At 40.2% G+C, this 18,200-nt stretch overlaps 1 pseudogene; it reads left to right on the top strand.

The window, feature by feature from the left end:
* Positions 1-9,714: 9,714 nt before the first annotated feature.
* Positions 9,715-17,805, top strand: LOC133876149 (uncharacterized; annotated as a pseudogene).
* Positions 17,806-18,200: the final 395 nt, after the last annotated feature.

Here is an 18,200-nt window from a genome sequence, read left to right as displayed (position 1 = left end):
AAGAAAAGTTGTTTGCTAATTTAAAGAAGTGCACTTTTTACACCGATAAGCTTGTATTTTTGGGATTTGTTGTTAGTGCACAAGGTATACAGGTTGATGAGGAGAAGGTACGTGCAATCCAAGATTGGCCGAGCCCCACAAGTGTAGGTAATGTTCGTAGTTTTCATGGACTTACTAGTTTCTACTGGCGGGTCGTGAAGGACTTCAGTAGCTTAGCCGCACCGCTTACCGAAGTGATCAAGAAGAACGTTGGATTTCGGTGGGGAGAAGAACAAGAGAAAGCAAGACTCAACATTGAGCGAAGAACGGAACAATATGCCACACAAGCCAACAAGGGACGTCGCAACCTGGTTTTTGAACCCGGAGATTGGGTTTGGCTGCATATGAGAAAAGAAAGATTCCCGGTGAAAAGACGTTCCAAATTGCTCCCAAGAGGAGATGGCCCTTTTCAAGTCCTCGAGCGTATCAATGACAACGCTTACAAGCTAGATTTACCTGGTGAGTACAATGTCAGTACCACTTTTAATGTTACTGATTTGAGTCCTTTTGATGTAGGTGATGATTTGAGGGCAAATCCTTTTCAAGAGGAGGGGAATGATGTAAACCCCGTCAAGAATAACGAGACCCAACAACGAAAGGGAACCCAAGACCGTTCTAAGGATAGATTCGAATGGAAAAACCTCGACCCGTTGTTTATGACAAACAAGAACCTCGGTATAAGGAAGACGCCACAAACGGTGGTGGAAATTCCGTTTGATAAGTCGAGATGAATGCCACGGGAAATCCCGATAAGTTCGAGTAGTTCTTCAAAGAACCAAAGAGAATAAAACCTCACAAGTTTTATGAATCATCAATGTCCCCTCGATTACATGGTAGGTACACCTTTTTATACAAGAAAATTACTTGCGGAGAAAGTAGTTCTAATCCTAATAAGTAAACAAATCAATTCCTAGCAAGGAAAGAAAATAAATAAAGATCTTAGGTAGGTAAAGAAAATAAGTCTTGCAATCCGATCCTTCTAAATTAACGAACAATCTCAGCAGTTCTTAGCCTTGACCGGATCCTTCTAGAACTTGAATCAAGGTGACAATTCTTTGTTGCTCACGTGGATCATGCTCAATGGGCCTCCCCGAATTTGCTTGAGCCCATAACTCTTGGATGAGTCCGTTGAGCACATCCTTGAACTTCTTTGCTTGTGCTCTCGTAACCGGCCCAATTGGTACTTGAACGAGATCCTTCAAAGCGGTGCCTTGATCTCCATCATCTATGAACTCCACCCATCACGCATGCCTTTTCAAGGACTCATGATCGGTGTGAATCACGAACTCCTTAGGCCATAGATAGTGCTGCCATGACTCTAAAGCCCCAACCAATGTACTACATGATCGTCTATGTTTTTGCTATAAATGAGTATATCATCAAAATAGACAACAACAAATCTGCAACGCAAAACATGGTTCATAAGTCTCATAAAGGTGCTCGGAGCATTAGTCAAACCAAAAGGCATAACTAACCATTCATACAAACCATATTTTGTTATAAAGGCGGTCTTCCATTCATCTCCTTCTTTTTTCCTAATTTGATGATAACCACTTTTTAAATCAATCTTAGAAAATATGCAAGAACCATGCAGCTCATCTAACATATCATCTAAGCGTGGGATAGGATGATGATACTTTACCGTTATGTTGTTGATGGCTCGGCAATCAACGCACATTCTCCACGTCCCATCCTTCTTAGGTACAAGTAAGACCGGAACCGCACATGGGCTCATGCTCTCCCTCACGTGCCCTTTCTCCAACAATTCACTTACCTGCCGTTGAAGCTCCTTTGTCTCCTTGGGATTGCTCCTATAACCTGGTCGGTTTGGGATGGTTGGACCGGGAACAAAATCAATTTGATGTTCAATCCCTCGGATTGGAGGTAACCCATGTGGGGTTTCCTTGGGGAAGACATCCTTGTAATCTTGCAAAAGAGAAACAATAGAACTAGGCAAAGCAAGGTCAAGTTCGTTAGTGTTTAAAAGTGCCTCTTTGTACAAAAGTACAATCATCGGCTGTTTTGAAAACATTGCTCGCTTGATCTCACTCACATTTGCATAGAAATTCTTTTGTTTTCTCTCTGATTTTCTCTCAAGGGCCGAACTTTGAATTTTTTTTTTTTTTTTTTTTTTCTCTCTTTCTTTTGATCACTCTCCTTTTGTAATCTCACTTGATCCTCGTATACTTGCTGTGGTGTCAATGGTACAAGAGTGATTGATCATTGATTAAGTACAAAAGAGTACTTGTTCGTAAAGCCATCTGCTTCACTTGCCTATCGAACTGCCATGGATGCCCTAGCAATAAGTGTCCCGCCTGCATCGGTACTACATCACACAACACTTCATCTTCGTATTTACCGATTCGAAATGCAACTAACACTTGCTTGTTCACCCTTATCTCACCACTATCATTTAGCCATTGTAACTTGTACGGTCTAGGGTACTTTACCATGGGCAATCCCAATTTCTCCACCATAATTGTGCTTGCAACATTAGTATGACTACCACCATCAACGTAGCACCTAGTGTGAAAGATGTTCTCCCGCTGTACTTCATCAACTCCTTTTGCTTGCAAGCTCAATGCTCTCCTCGCCACCAATGTCAATGCGTCAGGGGCTAAATACTCCTCGGAAACATCCTCCAATGGCGGCATGTCGTCGGTGTTGGAATCTTCATCATCGATCACAATTTCACCATTGGCTTGCAACACCATGACTTGCTTGTTTGGAAATTGACTTGCTATGTGGCCCCTGCCTTGACATCTAAAACATTTAATATCACGATTCCTAGAGGTAAAGGCTTCGGTTTTACCTTGAGGAACGTGTGGCTGGTGGTCGCGGACTTGGGCTCAGGTTTGGGCGTTTGTGACTTGTCCAGCGGCTTGGCATGACTCGATTTCCAAGAGGTAGAACTAGAGTTATGGCCTGCACGTGTCCCACTCCCTCTCTTGAGTTGTTGTTCCACTTTGATAGCCATATGCACCATATCTTCCAATTCCACATAATGCTGCATCTCTACCTTATCATGGATCTCCCGGTTTAAGCCAAGTAAAAATCTAGCTTCATCTTAATACCACCCAAGTTGTTATCTTTGCGATTCCTAGCTTCTCTAAATCTTCCTCTAGGTCTCCTACTGTTAACAATGGAATCCCGATCTTCTTCTTCATCAAAACTAGACGCATAACGCTCTTCATCCTCCTCCCTCGGTGGAACTCTTTCCCTTCTACGCAAATTACGACCGTTTTGTGGTTGCTCCTCACGTCTCTATTCTCCATCTGATCTATCTGTTCGTGAACCTGCTCCATCTCCATCTTCATCACACGCCTCATCTCACTCATAATGGCCTCCATAAACACTTTTGGATCAGCCAATTTTGTATCATCTTCGGCAATGCTCTTACCACTATCGTGAGACATGATTGCTGCAAAACAAAGGTTATAAAAAAAAAATAAAAAATAAAAAATAAAAAAAAAATAAAAAAAGAACCTCTCGAATCACTCCCTTACGTGTTTACACTCAAGAATGTGGATCACTCTCCACTCGTGTTTCACTCAAAAGAATATGGCTTTTACCCTCTGATGTTCTCACCACTCTTGCCTTTTTCCACTCGATAATTCTCTTTCAGTTCTTTTGAAACTAAACAAACAATTCAAAATTTCCAGCAACAATTTACCCAGAACTAATCAAGGAATCTCAGATTTGAACACAAGGAATATGGAAATTTTCAGATTAGAATTAGAAGGAATATGGCAATTTGGAATTTTGGAAGCACAGAATAGTGAATTTTTTTATTATTATTATTATTTTTTTCGGACTCCTCTGTCTTCTTCTTCGAGTCTCTCTCTTTTCTTTTCTTTCCTTTTTTTTTTTTGGATGATTAGCAACTAGCTTTTGAGAATAATGAAATAAGATTTCAAAATAACTAAGAGATGTGAGAGACCAGACCAATAGTTTAGACATCAACAAGACAAACAAAGATTGAATAGATAGGATAAAGGAAATTCGGCTAAGAAGAGATAAATGATGTGGACGGCTAAAGAAGAAACACAGGAATAAAAGATGTTAAAGGATGGGCAAACCTGAACTAGAAACCGTGCTTTAATAACAATGATGTGAACCCCGTCCAGAATAACGAGACCCAACAACGAAAGGGAACCCAAGACCTCGGTATAAGGAAGACGCCACAAACGGTGGTGGAAACTCCGTTTGATAAGTCGAGATGAACGCTACGGGAAATCCCGATAAGTTCGCGTAGTTCTTCAAAGAACCAAAGAGAATAAACCTCACAAGTTTTATGAATAATCAATGTCTCATTTTCCATTGCTTATGCACCTATTTAAAGGGCTGAACATTACAAGGAAAAAAACCTAACATAGAAAACCTAATTAAAGCCGAAAATGGGTAAGGAAAGAAATCCTTTCCTTCCTAAAACACACAAGACATATAAGTGCCATAAAGGCTGGACGCCCACCCTCCTAATCAAAACTAAAATAAATCCCTACTTGCCTAAAAAAAAGACGCTAAAATAGGAAAGAAGAGCTGGACGCCTAGAGTCATATAGAAGGAAACAAAAGACAACATAAAAGGAAAGAAAGTGGCGCCTAGAATAGCCATGCAATCCGATCCTTCTAGAATAGAACCAAAATATTTCTTGCGAATTCTTAGCCTTGACTGGATCCTTCTAGAGCTTGAATCAAGGTGACGATTCTTTGTTGCCCACGTGGATCATGCTCATTGAGCCCATAACTCTTGAATGAGTCCGTTGAGTACATCCTTGAACTTCTTTGCTCGTGCTCTCGTAACCGGCCCAATTGGTTCTTGAACGAGATCCTTCGAAGCGGTGCCTTGATCTCCATCACATGTCCATGTTGGCCATTCTTCTTAGCATACCTTACATCAGGCTCAGTAACCCTTCATAGCCATGGTTGCTAGTGGGCTTCTGTTGCTTTCTCTTGTAATGCCTTGATTTATGGTAGAGTGCCTGATGTAGCTCTTGTTGGCAGCTCCCTCTGAACCTTCGACTTCTGAGTCTGGAGTTGTGGACATTTTGGTCGGATGTGACCGGTGATGCCGCAGTGATGACAAGTGTGCAAGCTTATTTTGTTTGAATGCTTATTGACATTCTCTACAAAATTATGGTTAGCATTCTTACAAATAACATTGTCCCTTACCTTTTATATGTCTCCTTTGTGGAGGGACATATTTTGATGAGGAAGAATCTTCAACTTCACTTTTCCTCATAGCATCTTGCTTAATCCAAGGCCTGTGAGATTTCAACAAATAACAATTTTTTCAATTTTTCCACAATTGTGACAAGTACAAACAAACTTACCTTGTGCTCCTGATTCCTTGGACAAGATTATTTAAGCAAGAATTTTCTAAACAAGCTGTATCTACTATCACAGGCTTTAGTATCTAATTCAGAATCAGAAGCATGTGAATTAAAAGTACTCATATCATCAACAATTAAAGCAGGCTTGTTAAAAGGTGAAATATCTGAATTTTTTCAAATTTGTTACAAAGCATGCTTTTCAAATTATCACTTCAGAATTTTTTCAAAAGATTTTCAGATTCTTTTAATTTATTCTCAAGTGTATCAATAATGTCAAATAGCATGGTATTCTCAGATTTCAAAGAGTCAATCAAAACATGTGATTCAAACAATTGTATAATCAACGACTCTTTTTTTTGCTTCACCTTTTTGAGCTCTTTTGTAGAAACCATTTTATCCAATTTAGCAAAAGCTTTAGAGAGCTCAATATCATAATTTTCTTCAGATAACAGAGAGAAATCCATGATAAAAGGTGTAATAAAAAAATAGAAGTCACAAAGAGATAGGGATCACACTCAGGAATTAAATCCTTTAACCGGAGTGCACCCGCTTTGATACCAATTGAAAACTAAAGGACTTCTAATTTTAACAAGTGTGTGCAAAAGTGTGCAACAAAATATCAAAATGCGGAAAATAAAGACACCGCTATTTTGTTGACGAAGTAGAAACTCAATAAAGAGAAAAACCACTCTAGTGCGGCCAAATCCAGGATATCTACTATTCAGAAGACAAAGCTAGTTACAAAGCAGTAGCACTCATACACCCTTATGTAGTGGACGTACCTTGAACTCTGATGTGTAACCCAACACGAACGCTTCCCATCCAAGTTGCCTGAAAAATTGAATTGACTTCTAAAAATTGTGTGCATAAGTGTCAACAAAAATTAAAGCACAGCGGAAAATAAATGACACATAGATTTTTGTTGACGAAGTGGAAACTCAATTAAGAGAAAAACCACTCCGGGCAGCCAAACCCAGGAATTTCACTATTCAGAAGACATAGCTAGATACAAGACAGTAACACTCACATATACCCGATGCAATGGTCGTATCTTGATCTCTGACGTGTAACCCAACACGAACGCTTCCCAACCAGGTTCACCTACCTGAAGGGGTTTTCAATGTAATCCTTTATCTTAGAGCCGACCTCTAAGATAGACTTTGGTTTACAGCACATCACACTTGTAAAACGGCTTCAGAGGGATTGATAACTTCTCTGAGCTCTAATGGAATTCACACCGAATTCTTGCAGTTCTCTAGGCTGGGGGCTCAAATGAGCGTCAGGAAAAATATACCTAGGCACCGTCCGGAAGGTGGACATGGCCCGTCTGGACGGACAACTGTGCGAACAGATTTTCTAAAATTTCCACGGAGAAATCTTTCCTGTTTAAGGACATCGTCCGGACGGTCGCACGTCCGCTGCAAGTAATTTCCTTATAAGGCTCTCGAGCGTCCGGACGGCTATTCTTGAACACGCAATTTTCATATCAGTAATGCGCGCGTCCGGACCATGATAGGCAGTCGTCCGGAAGGTTGAAGTCGAATCGGCAATTTCCTTCTTTGATGCACGCGCGTCCGGACCACAGCTGTCAGACGTCCGGACAGTCATATTTGAATTGCGATTCTTGCCTTACGGAGACGCGCGTCCAGACGGTTGATTGATCTTCCCTTTCTTGGAACTTGGAAAGAAATCAGAAACTGATCGAGTTGAGAGGGGTCCGGACATGCTGCTGAAACATCCGGACGGATGCAAGCTGGCACAGAAACTTCTCGATACAGTATGGGGTCCGGACGGAATAAACACTTCGTTCGGACGGATGATGCTAGTCTGTCTAGCGTCCGGACGGGATGACACGTCTTCCGAACGGATGAAGCAGAGGACAGTTGGGTGTCCGGACGGGATGGCTCGATCGTCCAGACAGCTGACAGGGAACTTGAATTTCTTCTGACTTGTAGACTCTGAATAGTGGAATCCCTGTTTACAGCATCTTTACACTTAAGTGATTTTGTCCAAACACAGAATGAAGCCAAAATACTAACAAACTCCCCCTTTGGCCATTCTGGGACAAAAATCACTTGACCGGTTTGGAAATACATTCCCGGTCGAAAATAAAAATTACTCCCCCTTTTTGTCACAAAGGGACAAAGGGCAAAATAGAGTAATAAAAACTAACTGTCATAAAAATTACTCCCCCTAACGGTCTCAGAAGGACTCGGGGAAACAGAGTAATATATATATCCAAAAAGTTTTAACAAAGTAGAAATTTTCTCAAAATAACAAAAGACAACAATAAAAGAACTATAAACATAAGAGGGAATCAAACATCCTCAGGCATGGGTAAAATCCCATCTGCAACATCCTCATCATCACTGCTGCTAGGATGATGATACTTCAGGCACTGATGGAGATCAAGGCACCGCTTTGAAGGATCTCGTTTAAGTACCAATTGGGCCGGTTACGAGAGCACGAGCAAAGAAGTTTAAGGATGTGCTCAACGGACTCATCCAAGAGTTATGGGCTCAAGCAAATTCGGGGAGGTCCATTGAGCATGATCCACGTGGGCAACAAAGAATTGTCACCTTGATTCAAGTTCTAGAAGGATCCGGTCAAGGCTAAGAACTGCTGAGATTGTTCGTTAATTTAGAAGGATCGGATTGCAAGACTTATTTTCTTTACTTACCTAAGATCTTTATTTATTTTCTTTCCTTGCTAGGAATTGATTTGGACTTTATTTTCTTTCCATGCTAGGAATTGATTTGTTTACTTATTAGGATTAGAACTACTTTCTCCGCAAGTAATTTTCTTGTATAAATAGGTGTACCTACCATGTAATCGAGGAGACATTGATGATTCATAAAACTTGTGAGGATTTATTCTCTTTGGTTCTTTGAAGAACTACTCGAACTTATCGGGATTTCCCGTGGCGTTCATCTCGACTTATCAAACGGAGTTTCCACCACCGTTTGTGGCGTCTTCCTTATACCGAGGTTCTTGTTTGTCATAAACAATGGGTCGAGGTCTTCCATTCGAATCTATTCATAGAATAATCTTGGGTTCCCTTTCGTTGTTGGGTCTCGTTATTCTTGACGGGGTTCACATCATTTGGTATCAGAACTCAGTTTCTAGTTCAGGTTTGCATATCCCTTCACATCACTATTTTGAAATTTTATTTCATTATTCTTAAAAGCCAGTTGCTAATCATCAAAAAAAAAAAAAAAAAAAAAAATCGTGTCAAAATTCAGATTTGTGATTTTCGCGAATCTTTGCTTTAATTTTTCAGATTTGAAAATTTCAGATTTGAATTCCATTCTTAATTGATTACGCGAATCTTTGCTTTAATTTTCAGATCAATAATTTCAAGATTTGGATTTTCTTTCCATATCTGCAACTTCCATCTTTGAATTACATGTCGCTTTCAATTGTCCTTTGTATAGTTTCATGTGCTTGTTAAAATCTGATCAATCGTTTTTGGCAATTACAATTATTATTGCTGCTTGTGACTAGAAAAAAAAAAAAAAAAAAAAAATTGCGGACAAAAAAAAAAAAAAAAACAAAACAAAAAAAATTCATTATTCTGTGCTTCCAAAATTCCAAACTGTCATATTCCTTCTATTTCTAATCTGAAAATTTCCATATTCCTTGTGTTCAAATCTGAAATTCCTTGAGTAGTTCTGGGTGAATTGTTGCTGGAAATTTTGAGTTGTTTGTTTAGTTTCAAAAGAACTAAGAGAGAATTATCGAGTGGAAAAAGGCAAGAGTGGTGACAACATCAGAGGGTAAAAGCCATATTATTTTGAGTGAAACACGAGTGGAGAGTGATCCACCTTCTTGAGTGTAAACACGTAAGGGAGTGATTCGTGAGGATCTTTTTTCTTTCTAACCTTTGTTTTGCAGCAATCATGTCTCACGATAGTGGTAAGAGCATTGTCGAAGGTGATACAAAATTGGCTGATCCGAAAATGTTTATGGAGGCCATGATGAGTGAGATGAGGCGAGTGATGAAGATGGAGATGGAGCAGGTTTACGAACGGATAGATCAGATGGAGAATAGACGTCAGGAGCAACCACAAAACGGTCGTAATTTTCGTAGAAGGGAAAGAGTTCCACCGAGGGAGGAGGATGAAGAGCGTTATGGGTCTGGTTTTGATGAAGAAGAAGATCGGGGTTCCATTGTTAACAATAGGAGACCTGGAGGAAGATTTAGAGAAGCTAGGAATCGTGAAGATAACAACTTGGGTGGTATTAAGATGAAGATTCCGTCCTTTCAAGGTAGATCTGATCCTGAGGCATATCTTGAATAGGAGAAGAAGATGGAGTTCGTGTTTGATTGTCACAACTACTCCGAGACAAAGAAGGTAAAATTAGCTGTGATTGAATTTTTTGAATATGCTATTACTTGGTGGGATCAGCTTGTGATAAACAGGTGGCGGAATAGAGAACGCCCAATAGACACATGGGAGGAGATGAAAGTAGTGATGAGAAAACGGTTCGTTCCAAGTTACTACTACCGAGAGTTGTACAAAAGGCTACAAGGTCTTAGACAAGGGAGTCGAAGCGTAGAGGATTACTACAAGGAGATGGAGATTGCTATGATCCGCGCTAATGTAGAGGAAGATCGGGAGGCTACAATGGCTAGATTTTTACTTGGCTTAAACCGGGAGATCCATGATAAGGTAGAGATGCAGCATTATGTGGAATTGGAAGATATGGTGCATATGGCTATCAAAGTGGAACAACAACTCAAGAGAGGGAGTGGGACACGTGCAGGCCATAACTCTAGTTCTACCTCTTGGAAATTGAGTCAAGCCAAGCCGCTGGACAAGTCACAAACGCCCAAAACCGAGCCCAAGTCCGTGACCACCAGCCACGTTCCTCAAGGTAAAACCGAAGCCTCTACCTCTAGGAATCGTGATATTAAGTGTTTTAGATGTCAAGGCAGGGGCCACATAGCAAGTCAATGTCCAAACAAGCAAGCCATGGTGTTGCAAGCCAATGGAGAAATTGTGACCGATAATGAAGATTCCGACACCGACAACATGCCGCCATTGGAGGATGTTTCCGATGAGGAGTATTGAGCCCCTGACGCATTGACATTGGTGGCGAGAAGAGCATTGAGCTTGCAAGCAAAAGGAGTTGATGAGGTACAGCGGGAGAACATCTTTCACACAAGGTGCTATGTTAAAGACAAGGTATGTAGTGTGATTATTGATGGTGGTAGTTGTACTAATGTTGCAAGCACAATTATGGTGGAGAAATTGGGATTGCCCATGATAATGCACCCTAGATCGTACAAGTTGCAATGGCTAAATGATAGTGGTGAGATAAGGGTGAACAAGCAAGTGTTAGTTGCATTTCGAATCGGTAAATATGAAGATGAAGTGTTGTGTGATGTAGTACCAATGCAGGCGGGACACTTATTGCTAGAGCGTCCATGGCAATTCGATAGGCAAGTGAAGCATGATGGCTTTATGAACAAGTACTCTTTTGTACTTAATCAACGATCAATCACTCTTGTACCATTGACACCGCAGCAAGTATACGAGGATCAAGTGAGATTACAAAAGGAGAGTGATCAAAAGAAAGAGAGTGAGCAAAAGAAAAAGAGTGAAAAACAGAGAGAGGCCGAGAAAAATGAGAGAGAGAAAGAAAATCAAAGTTCGGCCCTTGAGAGAAAATCAGAGAGAAAACAAAAGAATTTTTATGCAAAAGTGAGTGAGATCAAGCGGGCAATATTTTCAAAACAGCCGATGATTGTACTTTTGTACAAAGAGGCACTTTTAAACAATAACGAACTTGACCTTGCTTTGCCTAGTTCTATTGTTTCTCTTTTGCAGGAGTACGAGGATGTCTTCCCCGAGGAAACACCACATGGGTTACCTCCAATCCGAGGGATTGAACATCAAATTGATTTAGTTCCCGGTGCAACCATCCCAAACCGACCAGCTTATAGGAGCAATCCCAAGGAGACAAAGGAGCTTCAACGGCAGGTAAGTAAATTGTTGGACAAAGGAGCATGAGCCCATGTGCGGTTCCGGTCTTACTTGTACCTAAGAAGGATGGGACGTGGAGAATGTGCGTTGATTGCCGAGCCATCAACAACATAACGGTAAAGTATCGTCATCCTATTCCACGCTTAGATGATATGTTAGATGAGCTGCATGGTTCTTGCATATTTTCTAAGATTGATTTAAAAAGTGGTTATCATCAAATTAGGATAAAAGAAGGAGATGAATGGAAAACTGCCTTTAAAACAAAATATGGTTTGTATGAATGGTTAGTTATGCCTTTTGGTTTGACTAATGCTCCGAGCACCTTTATGAGACTTATGAACCATGTTTTGCGTGCATTTATAGGCAGATTTGTTGTTGTCTATTTTGATGATATACTCATTTATAGCAAAAACATAGATGATCATGTAGTACATTTGAAATCCGTTTTAAATGTGCTAAGGAAAGAAAAGTTGTTTGCTAATTTAAAGAAGTGCACTTTTTACATCGATAAGCTTGTATTTTTGGGATTTGTTGTTAGTGCACAAGGTATACAGGTTGATGAAGAGAAGGTACGTGCAATCCAAGATTGGCCGAGCCCCACAAGTGTTGGTAATGTTTGTAGTTTTCATGGACTTGCTAGTTTCTACCGGCGATTCGTGAGAGACTTCAGTAGCTTAGCCGCACCGCTTACCGAAGTGATCAAGAAGAACGTTGGATTTCGGTGGGGAGAAGAACAAGAGAAAGCATTTCAATTAATCAAAGAGAAGCTGACTAACGCACCTTTGTTGTCTTTACCTAACTTTTCAAAAATGTTTGAAATTGAATGTGATGCTTCAGGTATTGGTATAGGTGCCGTTCTTATGCAAGAAGGACGACCAATTGCTTACTTCAACAAGAAACTCAGCGGGGCAGCCTTAAACTACCCAACTTATGATAAGGAGTTGTATGCATTGGTTCGGGCTTTAGAGACGTGGCAACACTATCTATGGCCTAAGGAGTTCGTGATTCACACCGATCATGAGTCCTTGAAACACTTGAAGGGCCAACACAAGCTAAACAAAAGACATGCGCGATGGGTGGAGTTCATAGTGACGTTTCCATACGTCATTCGGTACAAGCAAGGTAAGGAGAATGTAGTCGCCGATGCACTTTCTCGCAGGTATGCCTTACTCTCCACACTTGATGCAAAATTGCTTGGTTTTGAACACATTAAAGAATTATATGCTGAAGACCACGAATTTTGTGAGGAATATCAAGCTTGTGAGAAAATCGCCTCTGGTAAGTTCTTTAGACTTGATGGATTCCTATTTCGAGAAAATAAGCTATGCGTGCCTAATTGTTCTATGAGGGAATTATTAGTGCAGGAATCACATGGTGGAGGATTAATGGGACATTTTGGAGTTGCAAAGACTTTGGCTATTTTGCAGGAACACTTTTACTGGCCTCACATGAAACGAGATGTCGAACGGATTTGTGGTAGATGTGTCACATGTAGGCAAGCTAAATCCAAAATGCAGCCCAACGGTTTGTATACTCCTTTACCAATTCCTAGTGAGCCTTGGATTGATATTTCAATGGATTTTGTGTTAGGATTGCCTAGGACTAAACATGGAAGAGATTCAGTTTTTGTGGTCGTGGATAGATTTTCTAAAATGGCACATTTTATTCCATGTCACAAAACGGATGATGCTTCGCATGTTGCTGATTTGTTCTTTAGAGAGATTGTGAGATTACATGGCATGCCTAGGACAATTGTTTCGGATAGAGATGCTAAGTTCTTGAGCTATTTTTGGAAGACTTTGTGGTGTAAGCTAGGTACTAAGCTATTGTTTTCCACTACTTGTCATCCACAAACTGATGGTCAAACTGAAGTAGTAAATAGGACTTTGTCTACTCTATTAAGGGCAATCATTAGAAAGAACATCAAAACATGGGAAGAATGTTTACCACATGTTGAGTTTGCATATAATAGAGCTGTTCATTCTGCTACCAAATTTTCGCCATTTGAAATTGTGTATGGGTTTAATCCTTTAACTCCATTGGATTTGTCTCCTTTACCTTTGACGGAACACATTAATTTAGATGGCAAAAAGAAAGCTGACTTTGTGAAGCAGATTCATGAGAAAGCAAGACTCAACATTGAGCGAAGAACGGAACAATATGCCACACAAGCCAACAAGGGACGTCGCAACCTGGTTTTTGAACCCGGAGATTGGGTTTGGCTGCATATGAGAAAAGAAAGATTCCCGGTGAAAAGACGTTCCAAGTTGCTCCCAAGAGGAGATGGCCCTTTTCAAGTCCTCGAGCGTATCAATGACAACGCTTACAAGCTAGATTTACCTGGTGAGTACAATGTCAGTACCACTTTTAATGTTACTGATTTGAGTCCTTTTGATGTAGGTGATGATTTGAGGGCAAATCCTTTTCAAGAGGAGGGGAATGATGGAGATCAAGGCACCGCTTTGAAGGATCTCGTTCAAGTACCAATTGGGCCGGTTACGAGAGCACGAGCAAAGAAGTTCAAGGATGTGCTCAACGGACTCATCCAAGAGTTATGGGCTCAAGCAAATTCGGGGAGGCCCATTAAGCATGATCCACGAGGGCAACAAAGAATTGTCACCTTGATTCAAGTTCTAGAAGGATCCGGTCAAGGCTAAGAACTGCTGAGATTGTTCGTTAATTTAGAAGGATCGGATTGCAAGACTTATTTTCTTTACCTATCTAAGATCTTTATTTATTTTCTTTCCTTGCTAGGAATTGATTTGTTTACTTATTAGGATTAGAACTACTTTCTCCGCAAGTAATTTTCTTATATAAATAGGTGTACCTACCATGTAATGGGAGACATTGATGATTCATAAAACTTGTGAGGTTTTATTCTCTTTGGTTTTTTGAAGAACTACTCGAACTTATCGGGATTTCCCGTGGCGTTCATCTCGACTTATCAAATGGAATTTCCACCACCGTTTGTGGCGCCTTCCTTATACCGAGGTTCTTGTTTGTCATAAACAACGGGTCGAGGTTTTTCCATTCGAATCTGTCCTTAGAACGGTCTTGGGTTCCCTTTCGTTGTTGGGTCTCATTATTCTTGACGGGGTTCACATCATGATGTCTTGGTACTTGTCCCCATGGTGCTTGATTGGATGCCTGATGCCAAGGAGTCTGATGCTGAGCTGCAAGTACAGTGCCATACTGAGCTTGTCTAGGCACTTCTTTCTTGGCTTTGGCCTTTTGTGCTTTCAAGAGGGAGCACTGAGGCCGTATATGTCCACTGAGACCGCAGTGATGGCAAATAGGAGGTCTTTTGATGGAATGAGACTGCTGAGTGCCTGGAACATCATCATTGACCTTTTCCTTCTGTTTATCTTCAATAACTGGAGGAATCTCTGGGACTGTAGGAGGCAAAAACACAATCTTTGAGGAAGAAGGAACATCAGAAGAGGAAGCTACATACCCGAGACCAGTCTTGTCATGTGGGCTCTTCTGGATGGGCAGCATATGAGTCAACTTTTCATCAGTGACTCTCTCTAGCTGGAGCTGTGTCTCAAGTAGCTTTTCCTCGAGCTCCTGTATCTTGAGCAACAATGAACTCTTCTCAGTATGCAGACTGTTCGGATCATTAACTTGCAGCATTCGGCCTTCCCTCAGCTTCTCAAACTCTTTGTAGAGTGTCTTGTAGGCCTCCTTGAGCTCTACCTCATTCTCACTATGCTCTGAGTAGTATGATTCTTCTTCTTCAATATATGGGGCCACAAAGGCCAAAAATTTGTCAGACTCTGGAGCATCTTCTTCGGACTCATCACTGAGAGTCACATTGTAAGCCTTCCGTTTTCCCTTTTTGAGATTTTCACAATCCGCCCGGATATGCCCAAAGCCTGAGCATTCAAAACATCAGGGACCTCTGGGATCTCTCTTCTCCTCTTCCTCTAGTTCAGCTTCTCTGAGAGGTTTCTTCATTTTGTCAGAAAACTTCTTCTTAAATTGATCATCTTTCATCAGTCTTCTGAAATTTTTGGCTAACATAGCCACAGCTTTGTCTTCATCCTCAGAGTCATCTTCAGAGAAGGCTTCTTCCTTCTTCTTGGAAGTCACACATGCCTAGGATTTTGGTCCCTAAATCTTAGAGCATGACAGGTACACTTGCATTGCATCATTATATCATCTTATCTTATGTCTTGCATGTTGTTCTAGAACCATCTTTTCTATCCCTATATTCTCTCTTGTTTTTCTTGAGATATTTCTGCAAGTATTAAATAGGAATGATAGAAAAAGCACGCCAAGCGGCTACTTTTTCTATCTTGGTGTAGTCAAAACCTCTCTCCTTGAGGTCAGGTTTATCCTTACCTTACATGCTTGGACTAGATATTTTTCTTTTCCTATGTAGCATGTTTTTGTTGTTTTTCTGCTTTTATTTTCAACAAAAAAAAAAAAAGGAAGGGGGGGGGGGGGGGGGGGGGGGGGTAGAGAAAGATGTAGATATTTATTTCCCTATTCAGCTTTTCAGATATCTTATGTATTTTTACCCGATGTCTCAATTCTTGGTGCATTAATTATATTGACTTTTATATAACTGAGAGTTCATGCTTGATATTTGCAAAGTTCTCTTGCTGCATCTATTTGATAGATAGTTGCTTTCCTCATGCGATGAAAATGTGCACTATCCAAGACTCCCCTATGGTACATTTTTTTTTTTTTTTTTATCTCTGATTTTCTGCTTCAAAAAATTATTTTAAGAGATTATTTATGTGCTAGGATTGTCAAATTGACCAATTTCATAGTTTAACCTAGTCCAAAAAATTCTGGCTTCCTCTCTAAGTTGCAGCACCAAAAAGAAACACGCAGATATTTCTATGCTTAAAAGTTACATGAATAAATTCACTATTTCTTTGCTGATACAACTATATATCTTGTCCTTCATGGTGCAAGTAAAATTTAAAATTGTGCTACTTCTTAGTGGGAGAGTATCAGATGAGGGTGAATAGGCTCTAGTTTGATAAGGTTTTGACTTTTGATTGATCCAACTGTGAAAATTCTCTGTTATATTTTAGCTTCTGTGTTAAAATCCTATTGAACTGTGTCATCAACTTTTTATACATGCGTATTTTGGAAATTTTTTATGTGAAATATTTTTTCCGCTCTTTCCTTTTTCTTTTTCCTTCTTTCTTTCTTTTCTTTTTTTTTTTTTTTTTTTTTTTTTTTTTTTTTTTTTGCAGATTTTAAGTGAAGTGTCTGAACGTAGCGGTAGGTTTGTCTGGACGTTCCTGTTTCTGGTCCAAACTAGCACTTTAGTGCGATATCTTACGTGGCACTATGTCCGGACGGCGTTAGTGATACGTCCAGACGGTTAACCCTTGAGGGTTAAATCGTATTCCCCCCTGCGCTGCACGACATACTTTTCATCTCTTTTGATTTTTTTTGTCATTTTGTGCAGTTTTCTTTGCCCTTTTCACGTGTTTCTCACGTGCACTTGTCTTTTTGTGATTTCTTTCCACCCCATGTATGTTTCTCTACCTTTTTACTGATATCTTTTAAGTATTTATGCTTAAAATAGTGATTTTTTTAGGGATTATCATATTTTAAGTTTATGTGATTTATAATGTGTTGCTCATATTCTCTGTGTTGGGTTGAGATATTGCCTATTATCTGAGTTGGACTGTTATATTTTGATTATTTTTGCAATTGTAATTTCTGGGACAGGTCATTTTACAACCGTCATAATGCCCAAATTTCTTTTGAACTAACGGGAATTAATGCTTTCATGATTTTTTTTTTGGAATATTTTTTGGTTTTTAGTTCAGGAAAAATGTCTTCCGACGACTCTCCACCACGAGCCAAGCAAAGCGACAGGCATCTCCGCCTGGACAAGTCTTGTCGGAGCAGAATCTTCTCCACGATGATTTGAGGGATCCCAGTTCTACTCCCAATTGGGCAGATGATTCAGGAGAATCAGTGGGAGTACCTTTATAACTATGCATGGCTGGCTTTTCCTAGACTGGTGCAAGAATTCTATGGCCACATGATTATCATTCAGGATGATGACAGAGGGTTGATCATGGAATTCTTCAGTGATAGGAATGAATCTGGGATGGAAATTGGTTAGAGGGCACACCTTTCAGTGATCCCCAGCTTATCAATTCTGTGCTCAGGGACCCAGTTCTGCCAGTTTCAGGTGTTCCCTTCTCGCTAGGAGTTAAGGCTCCTAGCTTGGATTTCCTCCATGATTTCTTTGGTACTAGACCTCAGGGGGAGGAGAAGTCCCACTCTCAGATCAGAGTCGTGCCTCCTTCCTTCGACATTGAAGCTGCTTTTGCTGAGCTTATGTCTTCCATGAGAGCTCTACAACGGGAAGTCAATCTTATAGGAGAGCGGGTTGAGCAGAGCCAGATCGACATCCGGGAGTGCCTGAAGTATCATTACCCGAAGCTGAATGATGATGATGATTGAGAGTTTTTATTACTCTTTCTATATGTTTTTATTATTGTTATTTTGGAACAATTTACAATACCATGGCTTTTCTATTATACTATGTTTACCTTTTGTCATTTTGTGACAAAAAGGGTGAGTATTTTTTGTTTTGGACCGGGAATGTATTTCCAAACCAGTTAGTTTTTTGTTCCAGAATGGCCAAATGGGGAGTTTGTTAGTATTTTATGTTGGCTACATTCTGGATGACAAAAACACTTTATGTAATGGTTGCTATTTAAACAGGATTATCGGTCTTATTCATAATCTTCAAGTTTTATAGACAATGTTTATTTCAAGCCATGTGCCTTGTCACAAGTTTCTAGAAGATGTTCATGAAGATTCCATGCAAATTTCAAGTCAGCTAGCTGGTTCTT

The sequence above is a fragment of the Alnus glutinosa genome, chromosome 8 (assembly GCF_958979055.1).
Source record: "Alnus glutinosa chromosome 8, dhAlnGlut1.1, whole genome shotgun sequence".
In the NCBI taxonomy this organism is placed as follows: Eukaryota; Viridiplantae; Streptophyta; class Magnoliopsida; order Fagales; family Betulaceae; genus Alnus; species Alnus glutinosa.
Note: the sequence above shows the minus strand (reverse complement) of the source record. Positions and strands in the feature narration are given on the sequence as shown.